The 12710-nt window shown below is 38.7% G+C and overlaps 1 long non-coding RNA gene and 3 other non-coding genes across 4 annotated transcripts; all 4 read right to left on the bottom strand.

Annotated features, from left to right (window-relative positions):
- Positions 1–1627: 1627 nt before the first annotated feature.
- Positions 1628–1791, bottom strand: LOC128612104 (U1 spliceosomal RNA). The gene has a single exon (XR_008386672.1). It is a non-coding gene; the product is annotated as a U1 spliceosomal RNA (small nuclear RNA).
- Positions 1792–3092: 1301 nt separating this feature from the next.
- Positions 3093–3283, bottom strand: LOC128612113 (U2 spliceosomal RNA). The gene has a single exon (XR_008386680.1). It is a non-coding gene; the product is annotated as a U2 spliceosomal RNA (small nuclear RNA).
- Positions 3284–6367: 3084 nt separating this feature from the next.
- LOC128611588 (uncharacterized) lies at positions 6368–10908 on the bottom strand. The gene is made up of 5 exons (XR_008386578.1): positions 10538–10908; positions 10336–10391; positions 9980–10039; positions 9636–9713; positions 6368–9180 (listed from the first exon to the last, which is right to left on the bottom strand). It is a non-coding gene; the product is annotated as an uncharacterized LOC128611588 (long non-coding RNA).
- A 1347-nt stretch (positions 10909–12255) lies between these two features.
- Positions 12256–12419, bottom strand: LOC128612103 (U1 spliceosomal RNA). Its single transcript, XR_008386671.1, has one exon. It is a non-coding gene; the product is annotated as a U1 spliceosomal RNA (small nuclear RNA).
- Positions 12420–12710: the final 291 nt, after the last annotated feature.

Here is a 12710-nt window from a genome sequence, read left to right as displayed (position 1 = left end):
TCACTTACTACAATCATGCTACTACAAGGTGCAGATTTGTCTGTAAGTACAGATATGTCTATGAGGCCGGATCTGTCTGTGAGGGAAGAAAACAAAAGTAGTATTAAGCAGGATGAATAATTTGATTAGTTTAATCAACACAAGGTAATGTGGCTGTATAAGTGGTTGTTTTCCAGCCCCTGGACCACCTTGAGTACCCATTATTTTAAAAATAGATATGTAAAAAAAACTTTACTAATATTTGACAAAAAGTTTTATGTATCAGGTAGTCACAGGAGGTTTTTGGTTTAATTATTTTCAAACGTTGGTTCCTGGTCTTTAAATGTTCCAAAGACCACACCAAAATACCTCTAGATAAGAATATGATTTCTTGACAGTACTTTGTTCTGGTGTTTGTCTGACTATTTTGGTAAACGCTGCCAAATTAAGTGCACTATAATTTTGACCGTTTATTGACACTTGTTCCTGATATGTAATGAGATCCATAATGTTCAGCAGAACTACATTTTTAATCCTAGCATGTACTCTAAAAGCACAATAGTCAATCCAGAAGTCAATAAAAATATTTAACAATTTTATGAAGATTGTTTGAAAGCCTTGATACAGGTGAACTGATAATCTGTTCTTATCAGTTAAACTGATAACAGATTGTCACTGCGGCATTATTATTATTATTTTATTTTTTTACATCCACACCTCCTTTGTCTTTAAGGCTCATAATATTTTTAGTAAATTATGTTTGCACAATAACAATTTACAAATAAAATAAGTTAGTTCAAATAAAATGCATTAAAATGTACTCGGTATAAAAGTGCAAGAGTCCATGTGTGTGAAGTTGTCAAAATGCTTGCACACCACCATGTAGAACGATTATCGTAATAGATCCACAAGTACTCTCGGGGTGATGCATCATACCTGAATGTGGGGTCTGGTGGGAAATTCAAAGCTTGGGAATAAGGCTGCAGCTGTTTCGAGTGAAACATACCCAAAACAGGACACGACAAACTTAAAATGATGTTTTTATCTTTAATCTTAAGTTCTAATCATTTTCCTGTTTTTTTTTTTTAATACCATAAATTAATTGTGCTTGACTGACAAAGAAATATTGTTGTGACTAATGGGAACCTTGTTTTTTATTAAACCAGTTTGAAGGTAACCCATGCACACACCAACATTGGGAAATGACTTTTAAAAAGACCTCGCACCCAAAATGGGTTGTGACCCTGAACAACCATTCCCACAGATAACTATTAAGTAGCTTCTGTAATAAAACAGGAAGACTTTTACTGCAGTAAAGGGTAGCAATGAAAAAAAAAAAAAGAAGTGATTTTATTAGGTAAGGAATGTCAGTTTCTGACACTAATTAATTTGGGAGAATTTAGAAAGACATTATGTTCTTACAATAATTAGGAACAGGAGGACACTGAAATGATGTATATCTCAAGGTGTAATAACTTAGAATAATTATGATATTTAAACATACTCACTGCAATGTTAAATTTTATTGCTAATGATTTGTATACATTTTAATAACTGCAGTTCTCATAGTGATCCTACACTATATTTTTTTTAATTACAATGTTTATACTAATATGAATATAAGTTCTGACTTTAGTACAGCGAAGATCAGGGGAGAGCGCGAACGCAGTCCCCCACTACCACAAATTATGCAGTCGAGATTCCCACATTTGGGGAATTCGCAGGGGTCAGCACAACCGGAGTGCAATGGCTGAGCCTCGCCCTGGGTGAACCACCTTCTTGATCATGGTATCTCCCCTGCCAGGTAAGTATGAATTACAGCTCCATCGGCTACCGACTGCACCACAGCACACACTGTACATCATCATGGTGAAGAATATAGCGCTAAGCATTACACAAACATCCAAGTGTAAAACACGACAGTCTAAAAGTACTGAAAAACACATCATGTTTTTATTACACCTGAAGTCGTGTAGTCGTCTATTTTCTTAGCAACAAAACAGTACAATACTTCCCATGATGCACTGCTTCTGAATATGTAAATGAGATCCGCTATGTTCAAGAAACGGCTTTTGTAATTGTAGCATGTACACTAAAATCACAACAGTCAGTCCAGGAGAAGCAGCGTATTGCTACACGGTAAGCCATGAGTCAGTAAAAATATTTTTTCAACAATTTTATTAAGGTTGTTTGAAAGCCTCGCTACAGTTAGCCCCGCCCCCTCGGTGTGCAGGTCAGCCAGCGAGTTACAGCCAAAATAAAACGACGTCTACAAGAAATCTCACTTCCATTCATTTAATTACCAAATAAATAAGGAACTGAGGTAGAAAATCAGCTTTATTCAAGTGTGTGTGTATATATATATATATATAAAAAATTATATATATATATATATAAAATTATATATAGCCACAGTCTATGAACAAAGAGCTGAACAAAACTCGCATGAAGGCAGAAGTTTCTGTCCGACCGGCAATGAGAGTCCGGATATATAGTTCCGGATAGATAGTTCCGTCTGCCACAAATTATGATTGAGGTGGGTAATAGATTATGAATAATAAATTGATAAATTGGTAGTTTATATTAATATTACGACAAATTTGAGCCGTTGGATAAATTAAGTTAAGCCACATGAAGCGCAAGAAATAGATCTTTTCGTTGTAGAACTACAATGCGTGTTTTAATTCACTTAAAAATACAATAATTTAGCCTTTAAACATGATTTGGACACGCTATAAAAGTCAGGCTTCCAATGAAGACAGCTGTCTTTCTACGATTTTTTAAAACAGAAATGAAATGATTTTACTGTGCGGTAGTCAGGTACAGTTGGGTTTAAAACTGCAGACAACCAAACTCGATACTCCGACGTTTTTCATGGCAGAGAAATGAAGATGTATATAAAAGTACAGACTTGTACAAAATCCACACTGGTCCTGTATGAACAATTAAAAATCATTTTCTGTAATGAACTGTGAATTCAGTCAGATCATAAACAGCTTAAATGCAGAAACTCCACAAACAAACTAAGTACAAGTATAGCGCCCACTTCCGTATAATGAACTAACACCACAGACAGACAGACACACATTCATTATCTTTCTTTGACAGTATAGAGGGGGTGCACCGTTCCCGGAAGTACTGCAATACCGGGTCGATGCGTGGAGTGGACGGAGCAAGCCCCTATTCCATCTCCCTGTTCCAAAAATCAATTTAATATATGGTCCCCGGGTAGGGGACGTATCAGATATTAAACTGATAAGAACAGATACTACACTTGATCTTAGCCAAAAGGCCGAGAAGCGATACCGACTACAGCACACAACAAACGGGGTCATTCTACAGGACGGTAAACCCGAGGGCGGCAAAAGCTGATTACTCTTAATATTGTATAATAAACCAGTATAAAACATGACAAATATATGGTTTACTCTAATATTAGCGGGCAAAATGGCGATTTAAGTGTCAGTTAACACCAAAACAAAAGGGAAAAGATAATGAATGCAAAAAACTGACCAATCAGAGACGAGAAAACTAAATCTTTCGCACTACAAACTCGCACTAGTTTAGAAAGTAGTTTTCCAAACAAACATTTAAACTGGATAAATATCCTTCCACTGTAACGACCAACACAAGACAAACCAAACGTGTGGAATTTAAAAAGATGTTAAACTTGACCTGACTTATATAGCATTGCCTCTCAGTGGCCAAATGTAGTATTGCAGGAGAAAATAAATCGGGGAAAAAAGGCTACAAGCATATTACCTATAACTGTGTAAAACTTTTTCACGAGAATTTCTTGGCGAAAAGAATCTAAATTGTGGGCAGTAATATTAATAAATGTAATCTAAAACACAGAGCAAGAGGTCAGAATGACCAAACACGTACTGAATGCAAGTTTCACCAAAAACACTTATTGTAATTACCAAGAAAATCTTCATGTTTGCTGGCGGTACAAAGGGTTAACATTTTTAGCAATAAAATTCTCTCTACTTTTCTAAAACAAGAACAACGTTCTCCTCAGCCCCAAATTTACTTAAAAGGAAAATAAATTCGTCTTTACACATGCATCACTCATCCGCCATTTTCAAACATCACTTTATACAGACCTACTTGACCATATACAGCACTACCTACCTTCATTTCATTTATTCTGGACTTGCAGCATTTACCACCAGAATGCATTAAAGGAAACTTATGTCTTCCCCCCAAAGAAAAAAACAAAAACCCTAACACACTATCGCGAGTATCTAAAGGACAGTCTCAATCCAAACTCTTCTGACAGTAAAATTGAGTAAGAAAAACCATACAAATTATAAAAACAAATCTGTTTTACAGTTTGCCACTCTTACTATTTGCACGTATGAAGTAATTAGCTTTAATTACTCTACTTATTAGTCCTGGTATGCGAAAGTTAGTAAAATATGTAGCCTTTCATTGAAAATGGGCATCACCTGCTGCTACAGAATCCAGTTCATCTCCACAACAGCGCCACCTAGAGGTTTAATTCATGTCCAACAACATTATGATGATGTTTTTAAATTACTGCTACAAATTAGCACACAGGCTCATATCCCTGATCCTAGCATACCCCCTGTCCTATACATTTGAACGGTTTCCCTGCTCTGATCAACTCAGAGGCCTGTTAATTAGCCAATCAGGTGAGATATGAGCATGGAAAAAAAAAAAAAAAAAACACACTAAACAGGGTGTACTTCAGGACTAGGGTTGGAAACATAGAGGCTAACGAATGAGTGCCTAGGGTCATTTCTGTCTCTCTGTCCCCTTCCATGCGCCTCTGAACCTGTCAGTCACACTTAAGGCCTGGTCACCCCTTAAAGCTTACCCTTTTTCAATTAAATCCAAACTACATAATATTAAATTACACCACATTATATAAAAACAGCTATAAATAATGAATTAAATAGTTTACTGCACTAAATATATATTTTAAAACACCATACTTATATCAAGGTGCGTATCAAATTGTCTTCCTGAAAACGAGACTGACACTCCTTGTAGCTACTAATGCTTGAGCTACTATTGCTAATAAACAATCAACAATGCTAAACATTTAACTAACATTGGTGTTGCAATATTGTGTGAATTGTTGAATTTTTAGCTAAATACACATTTTATTGCCAAACACACACACACACACACACACATATTATTCACACTTACAAAATGTAAATTGAACCACAATCACAGTTTACACTGATCACGATAAGAACATAAGTAATTGACGAATATTACAATAGACAAAAAAAAATCCATAAACAGACAGATCAAAATAGGAATGAAACGACAGTGAAAAACAGAATCAGAGAGCCTTTTCTAACATTATGTGCAACACAACAGAACATAGCCTATTGCCTTTTAAATTTCTCAACAGAAGCCAACATTTTCAAGTCATGACGTGAAAAACTTATGTACTTTTGCTAAAGAAATACACCGATTGTCAATTTGTTATTTGCCAAAGGGTCTGTGGGATAATTTGGTAAAAAAACAAAAAAACAAACAAAGAAAAAAAACTCACAAACAAAAAAAAAAAAATACATAGTGTGCTCATCGTTTAGACGTAAACAAAATCTGTGAGTATCCATCCATTTTTCCATAGTGCTTATCCTACACAGGGTCACAGGAGAGCCTGGAGCCTATCCCAGGGAACTCAGGGCACAACCCAGGGGACACCCTGGACTGGGTGCTAACCCATCGCAGGGCACCATCTGAGAGTATCAATGGAAAGAAATTACAAAACTACATCATATTTAGCTTGAAGTATCTAAATTTAAAACTCTTAATTAGGGCTGTCAACGTTAACGCATGCGATTAATCAAAAAATTAACACTTTTTTTTTTTTTTTTTAAACACAAATTAATCATTTGACAATCAAGTTTGACCCCAACTTCTTCGTTATTGCAGCACGGATGGTTACCTAGCTTTGTGTGATTAGGGCACTGCAAATGCGAGTAATATGATGACAGAGGAGACGATGTCCACTCTGCTGAACAGCAAGTTTCGTTATAAAAATCTTCCAGATGGAAGTTTTGATAAAACCAAAGTTGCGTGCACTTATTGCAGTGACGAACTGTCCTTCCACCAAAGCACGACAAGCTTGAAGTACCATCTTCGGGTGAAACATTTTTGCTGATGTTAGCAAAGATGCTAGTGCTGAGACGGTCAACAAGCCGTGCTCGTCACACGACTCTGGTGAAGTGCAGCCGGGGCAAGTTTGTCAACAAAACGACAACAGCAAAGCTAACTAGCGCAATCGCTAAATGGATCTATTGTTACAAGAATACATGAACTGTACGACACTGAAAAAAAGTTACAAAAGTGAGGCAGTTGGCAGAAGGTACTTTTATTGCACTTACTGGAGTCCACTGGACATCAGTAAGTAACCATAACTACCTCGGTGTAACAGCACACATAATCGATGACAACTGGCAGCTGCACTCATTCACTTTAGGCATGTTAAATACAGAAGAAAGGCATTTTGCCGAAGCATGCACTAGCCAGTTTCTCAAAGTTGCAAATGAGTGGGAGATAACGGGCAAGGTCACAACTTTAGGAACAGACAGCGCTCGCAATATGATTGCCGCTGCAAGGAGTCTACCATTCGAGCATGTGCCGTGTAGCGCATATGATACAAAAGGGTGATCACCGTGGCTTTACGGGACAGCGGATTTGACAGCGTTTAAGCCAAGTGCCGTAAAATAGTAGGACACTTCAGACACCGTCCCGCAAACACCGTAGAGCTGAAAGCTCAGCAAGCCTCTCATGGACTAATAGAGGAGTCCCTCGTCCAGGATGTATCAACGTGCTGGAATTCAACTCTTGAAATGATAAGGCGGATTCAACACAACAAAGATCCACTGAAAGCAACGCTGGCACAGCAGAAGCACAACTTCAATATGTTAAGCTGAATATGACAAGCTGGCAAAGTTGGAAACGGTGCTGGAGCCCTACAGGCATGGGCGTAGGTTTGGTCTCAATATTGGTAGGGACACCCACCCCGGGGGGAAAAAAAACCCAAAAAAAAACACAAAGAACTGTTTAATGTTGACAACCAACTGGTTTATTAAAATATAACATCTATATTTATATTAAGATCTGTATTTACATTTAAATACAAATTATACAAAGCAACAGATCAAAGACTAAAAGAAAGTAACTATGGAATTACTTGTTAACAGAAAAGAGAAAAAAAACAAAAAATGTTTTGCATCCAACATCAACATTCTTCATGATGGTCCTTGGTGTCTATTTAAACAATCCAAACAGATGCCGACGTCGGTCATTGACGGATATAAACTGTTGGCAAATATCTTTAAGATCTACTTGGTCAAGGGCCTCTTGATGTACATGACATACAGCTATATTATTAAGGCACTGCTGAGACATGGTAGATCTTAGCCAAGTTTTCAGTCTTTTGAGTGCACTAAAGCGTCGTTCTGCTTCAGCTGAGGCCACAGGGACGACTAACAACAACCTAATAAGCTTCTCAACCTTATCGAATAAGCCTCTTACCTCTCTTGGCATTCCTCTTAGGGTATCTGCAGCTTCACTACTTGACATGTAGGTATTCTTTGAGAGAAACATTGGCAGCTGAACCTTCAAACTATCTCTGTTTATCTCTGGATACTGTCCAATGACATCATCAATTTGCCCAGTAAGGAGAACATTCTCAAACTTTTTTCAAGATCTGCAAGTCTGGTTGGTTAAACCGTTCTTTGAACATCCAAACTGTCCAGCACCTTGAAAAATTCTATCTTATAGTATTCCTCTGGTGTTGTTGGCTTATGCTGACTAGCCCTACCAGTGAATCTTTTGGGGGGGGGGATTTCTTTGGTGAGAGATTTGAACTGGCTCAATACCCAGGGAGTATGTCATGGACACTGCCTTCTGAAACACTTCTTCAAACTTTTCCTCATTCCTCTTTTTTTTGAGGAGTTGAGCTAACATACTCAACAGCAGCCTGCATGCCCTCAATTGTTTGGGACTGCTTTTGCAATGACTTGTTTAGGCACTCAAGCTCTCCCAATACCTCCAAGTCCAAGAACAGTCTTGCCCTTCTGGAAGTGATCTAGGAGACCATTGGCCTTTGTCCCAGAGTCGGAACCAACTGAGGCCATTTCCTCCAAACTGGACAACACAGCCTCATACTGACTAAGAACTGTATCAACAGCTTGTCCACGCACTGTCCACCTAGTCGGACACAGAGGTTTCACGGTTTTGGTATGCCCCTCTGATATTCCCTTTTATCTGTTCCCTTTTCAACACTGCCTGTGGCCCCGAGCAGACATCATATGTCTGACCTCATAAACCTGAAATTGGAATATTCAATCTCAGGAGCACATCAATGGCTAGTTTGGCTATCTGCTCACCAGTTCTCCTTGGCATCTCATACAATCCCACAAAGACTTCCTGTGGCACCAGGTCTTGGTCCACATATCTAAAACACATGAAAATTTGCTCTTTTCCCAGTATATCCTGAGTGCCATCCATTATAACAGAAAACTGAACCACTGGTAAGGACCTGATTGTTGCTGCAATGCCTCTGACAATTGTGTTACCAAGCAAGGTTAAGTATTCATTTTGGCACTGTGGACTGACAATCATGGCAACAGGTGAGCCATGAGGAAAGAACAGGGTCATCATTTGCAAGTAACTTCTCAAGGTGATACAAATTCCCTTCATTTGCTTCATGCCCTCGAAATGCTACTCCCTGCCTAGCAAGATACCTTATGGCACCCATTATTTTGTCCAGACAGTGCCTCACCTCTTCCTGTGTTTTAGCCCATGCACTTAATATTTGTGTGTGAACTGGAGTTTGCTCCAGGGCATTTATTGTAACTGCATGGTGGTGTGCTTTGCTGGCTTGGTGTCGACTAAAGCTACCTGTGGCATTCTTCCAATTATTGAAACCCTTTCTGCAGAAGGCAGGGTCATTCTTTTTTCCAAAGTGGTCTTTTTTATGGTGTATGCTTTGACACACTCAAAACAAAGAACCTTTTTCAGTGTTGGACTGAAGCGAAGCCATGAATACTGACTACCATTCGCCTGAAACCGCAAAATCTTGTTTGGAAGTTGCTGTACTTCGATGAATTTTGGATCAGGCTGGTATGGCTTACTCCCCATGTCCATGACACTGCTACACTGACTTGCTTCAGGATCATCCTCACTCACACTGACTGTCTCCTAAAGAGAAAACTAAACTTAACCTGGTCTGTATCAACATTTGCAAATTATTCTTTTGCATCCTGTGTTATAATAACTTGCAACTAAGTTAACATTAAAATAGGTAGACTATGGTACTTACAATACATGTAAATTGGTCACTTACAATTAATCCAGAATAGCATATGAAGAGTTCATTTGCAAAAACAGATATCCACCATTTTAATTCATTTTCATAAATCATTTTTTAAATTGTGCATTCCAGGTAATACAAATCAAGCTGCAATTGGGTTGTTTTGATTACATTTATTTTCACTTAATTAAAACAACCCAACTGCAGTTTGATTGACATTACCTGGAATGCACAATAAAAAAAAACATGATTTTTAAATATTCATAAGAATGGAGATATGTCTTTGCAAATGAACTCTTCATATAGGCCTATGTTTAATCGCAGTATCATTTTAAGACCTCACCTGAAGCCCTGAAGGTCCAGCTGATTCTCCCTCAACCTGCCCTACGGCATGTTTAGGCCTACTTGATTTATGAGTTTTCTATGTGTAATAAAATTATGCATTGTTGAAGATACATAAACATATAGTTGAACTTTGCATCCCATTTATTTTTGAGGGAAATGTTAATATTGAGTGAATACGATCGTGTGTTGTTTTGATGTAAGATTTTTTTCAAAACAAACTCATGACCAATATGTTGACTTTCAAAAAGGTTATACTGTATATTTGTTGAACATCCTAAAGACTTACTTTAATGCTGATGCCTCCCTACAATTCCAAAATATAATTCATAATTAGGACCTCACCTGAAACCCTGAAGACACAGCTGTTTCATCCTGCTCTACTTCAGCCTGTTGCTGCGTTTCCTGCATACAAACTAATTCATTAAATGATGACATTTTCATGGGATTTCTAGACTAAAATTCAACTGAACATAATTTCATATATGCACCTATTTTATGTTCCAGCTAGCAACCCGACTGCTAGCCTGCAGATGACAGAAGCCAGGGTTAGCTTGCTAGTTAATGCTAGCTAACACGGTTAACTAACATCAGTTGACATTACTTTCCGCAGTGCAAGGCTGGTGAAATTTGGCCGCTAACAGGTTTTCATTTTAAATCAGTGTGGCTACTGGACAGTTAGTTTACTACTTATTACTTACGCTTTGGGTGGGGAAAAAGCTCCTGATGTCTCGTCGTTTTTTTGGTGGCATGATATCTGGAAAGTACAAAACGTGTTGGCATGGGAAAAATACTTTATGTATGCTGTGCCGTGCAGGCAATAGAGGAAAGGGAGTAAAGTCATCTGACAGACTAAATTTTTGGCCCATGTTTGAGGTATGGCTGACAGCCTTGATAACTTACCATTGTCAGCTGATCAGCCCTTGCCTCCGTGTCTGTACTCTACACTGGCAGCTCGATATTTGCACGCAAGGTGAGCCTTCAGATAGGCCCTCCCTTTCAGCCAATCAAATGCTAGCATGCCTAAATCCTGGAGCTTCTGGGAGAGTATGCTATGGAATTTACCTGACTATGATCATGATCACAATTCTGCCCTCCCAAAATATTGCTAGGGACATGTCCCTACCTTCCATATGCAAATCTACACCCTCGCCTGCAGGTAATGGGATTTCTCTGTCTTCTACAATTTTACTGATAAAAATAAGTCATCTAGACATAGTTTAAGGCCTATATCCTAAATAGATGCCATCTGAATGAAAACTGTAGTCAATAAGTCAATTGTGTGGTGTTCTGTTTGCACTGTAGGTACATTACTGAGCTCCTAGGTGGTGAAAAGTATGTATCCTGCTCCATAGTGCTACAGCACTATGTCATCTCCTGCGTACAGTGGAGGTCTCTGATGTTGACCCTGCCAACATAGCGTGCTTCAAGGCTGCATTCACAAAGGACCTAAACAGGCAAAAGGAGAACTCAAACCTGTGGTGGTTAAAGGTGGCAACCGCTCTAGATCCTAGGTTCAAAAACCTTAGGTGCTTGCCCAGAGCAGAGATGGGAGAGGTATGGCAAAAGCTGAGTGAGATGCTGAAGGATAGAGAACCTGCACCACAGACCTCTGGAAAAAAAGTGGAGTCAGAGCCACCAAAGAAGAAGATGGCCCTCCTACTCATGGGATCAGATTCAGAGCCTGATGAAGAGGTACTGTCCACAGATAAATCTCTAGAGAGGTACAAGGCAGAGCCCTGTGTCAGCAGAGAAATATGTCCACTACAGTGGTGGTCATCACAAGCAGGTACATAAGGTAAGCTGGCCCATATTGCAAAAAGTTACTTGGCTACACCTGCCTCAACAGTGCCATGTGAGAGACTGTTCTCTTTGGCAGGCCACATTCTGCAGAAGAAGAGGTCAGATCCATCATCTGAAAATGTGAACAAGCTAGTCTGCATGAGCAACTGGTTGAAAGAAGAGTAGACTCTATGATTGGTTGACAGGAGGCATGTTGCACAGATGCACACTGACTGAAGTAATTATCTTTAACCAAGAATGTAGAAATTGTTCACGCTGTCTCTTCACAGACATTATGGCATTCCATTTCTAAAATAGGTCTGCTTATTGTTGCATTAATTCGAGTTGATGTTACTATGCAAAAAAACTTACAGATAAGCGATTTGTGACTTTGTAGCAGACATTACTTTGCAACAGTTGTTGGTTTCTGCTAAATATGTCTGAAGTTCAAATGGGTACCTCAACAATTTAAGATTGTTATTGAACACTTATTAAACATGTTAATGGCTGCGATAATACAACTGAAGAATCTGTTTCCTTAAACCAATTTCTCGTGCACTTATGTATTTCAACACTGCACGTTTACAAGTAAATCCTAGTATTTTAAATTTGCGATTAATTACAGCCCATGACTGTGATTAACTCGATTGGAATTTTTAATTGATTGACAGTGCTACTCTTAATATAATTCAAGTTCTTATGTAGTGCAGCTACTGTGATCTGGAATCATTACACCCAATATGTTTGCGATAAGATAACCAGAAACAGCATCTTAAAAAAAATTCCCACATTTATGAATAAAATACGAATAAAAAGTCTGACTTTAGTACAGCGAAGATCAGGGGAGAGCGCGAACGCAGTCCCCCACTACCACAAATTATGCAGTCGAGATTCCCACATTTGGGGAATTCGCAGGGGTCAGCACAACCGGAGTGCAATGGCTGAGCCTCGCCCTGGGTGAACCACCTTCTTGATCATGGTATCTCCCCTGCCAGGTAAGTATGAATTACAGCTCCATCGGCTACCGACTGCACCACAGCACACACTGTACATCATCATGGTGAAGAATATAGCGCTAAGCATTACACAAACATCCAAGTGTAAAACACGACAGTCTAAAAGTACTGAAAAACACATCATGTTTTTATTACACCTGAAGTCGTGTAGTCGTCTATTTTCTTAGCAACAAAACAGTACAATACTTCCCATGATGCACTGCTTCTGAATATGTAAATGAGATCCGCTATGTTCAAGAAACGGCTTTTGTAATTGTAGCATGTACACTAAAATCACA

Source organism: Ictalurus furcatus, chromosome 8 (genome assembly GCF_023375685.1).
Source record: "Ictalurus furcatus strain D&B chromosome 8, Billie_1.0, whole genome shotgun sequence".
Taxonomy (NCBI): Eukaryota; Metazoa; Chordata; class Actinopteri; order Siluriformes; family Ictaluridae; genus Ictalurus; species Ictalurus furcatus.
The sequence above is the reverse complement of the archived record's forward strand: the minus strand, read 5'-3'. Positions and strand labels throughout refer to the sequence as shown.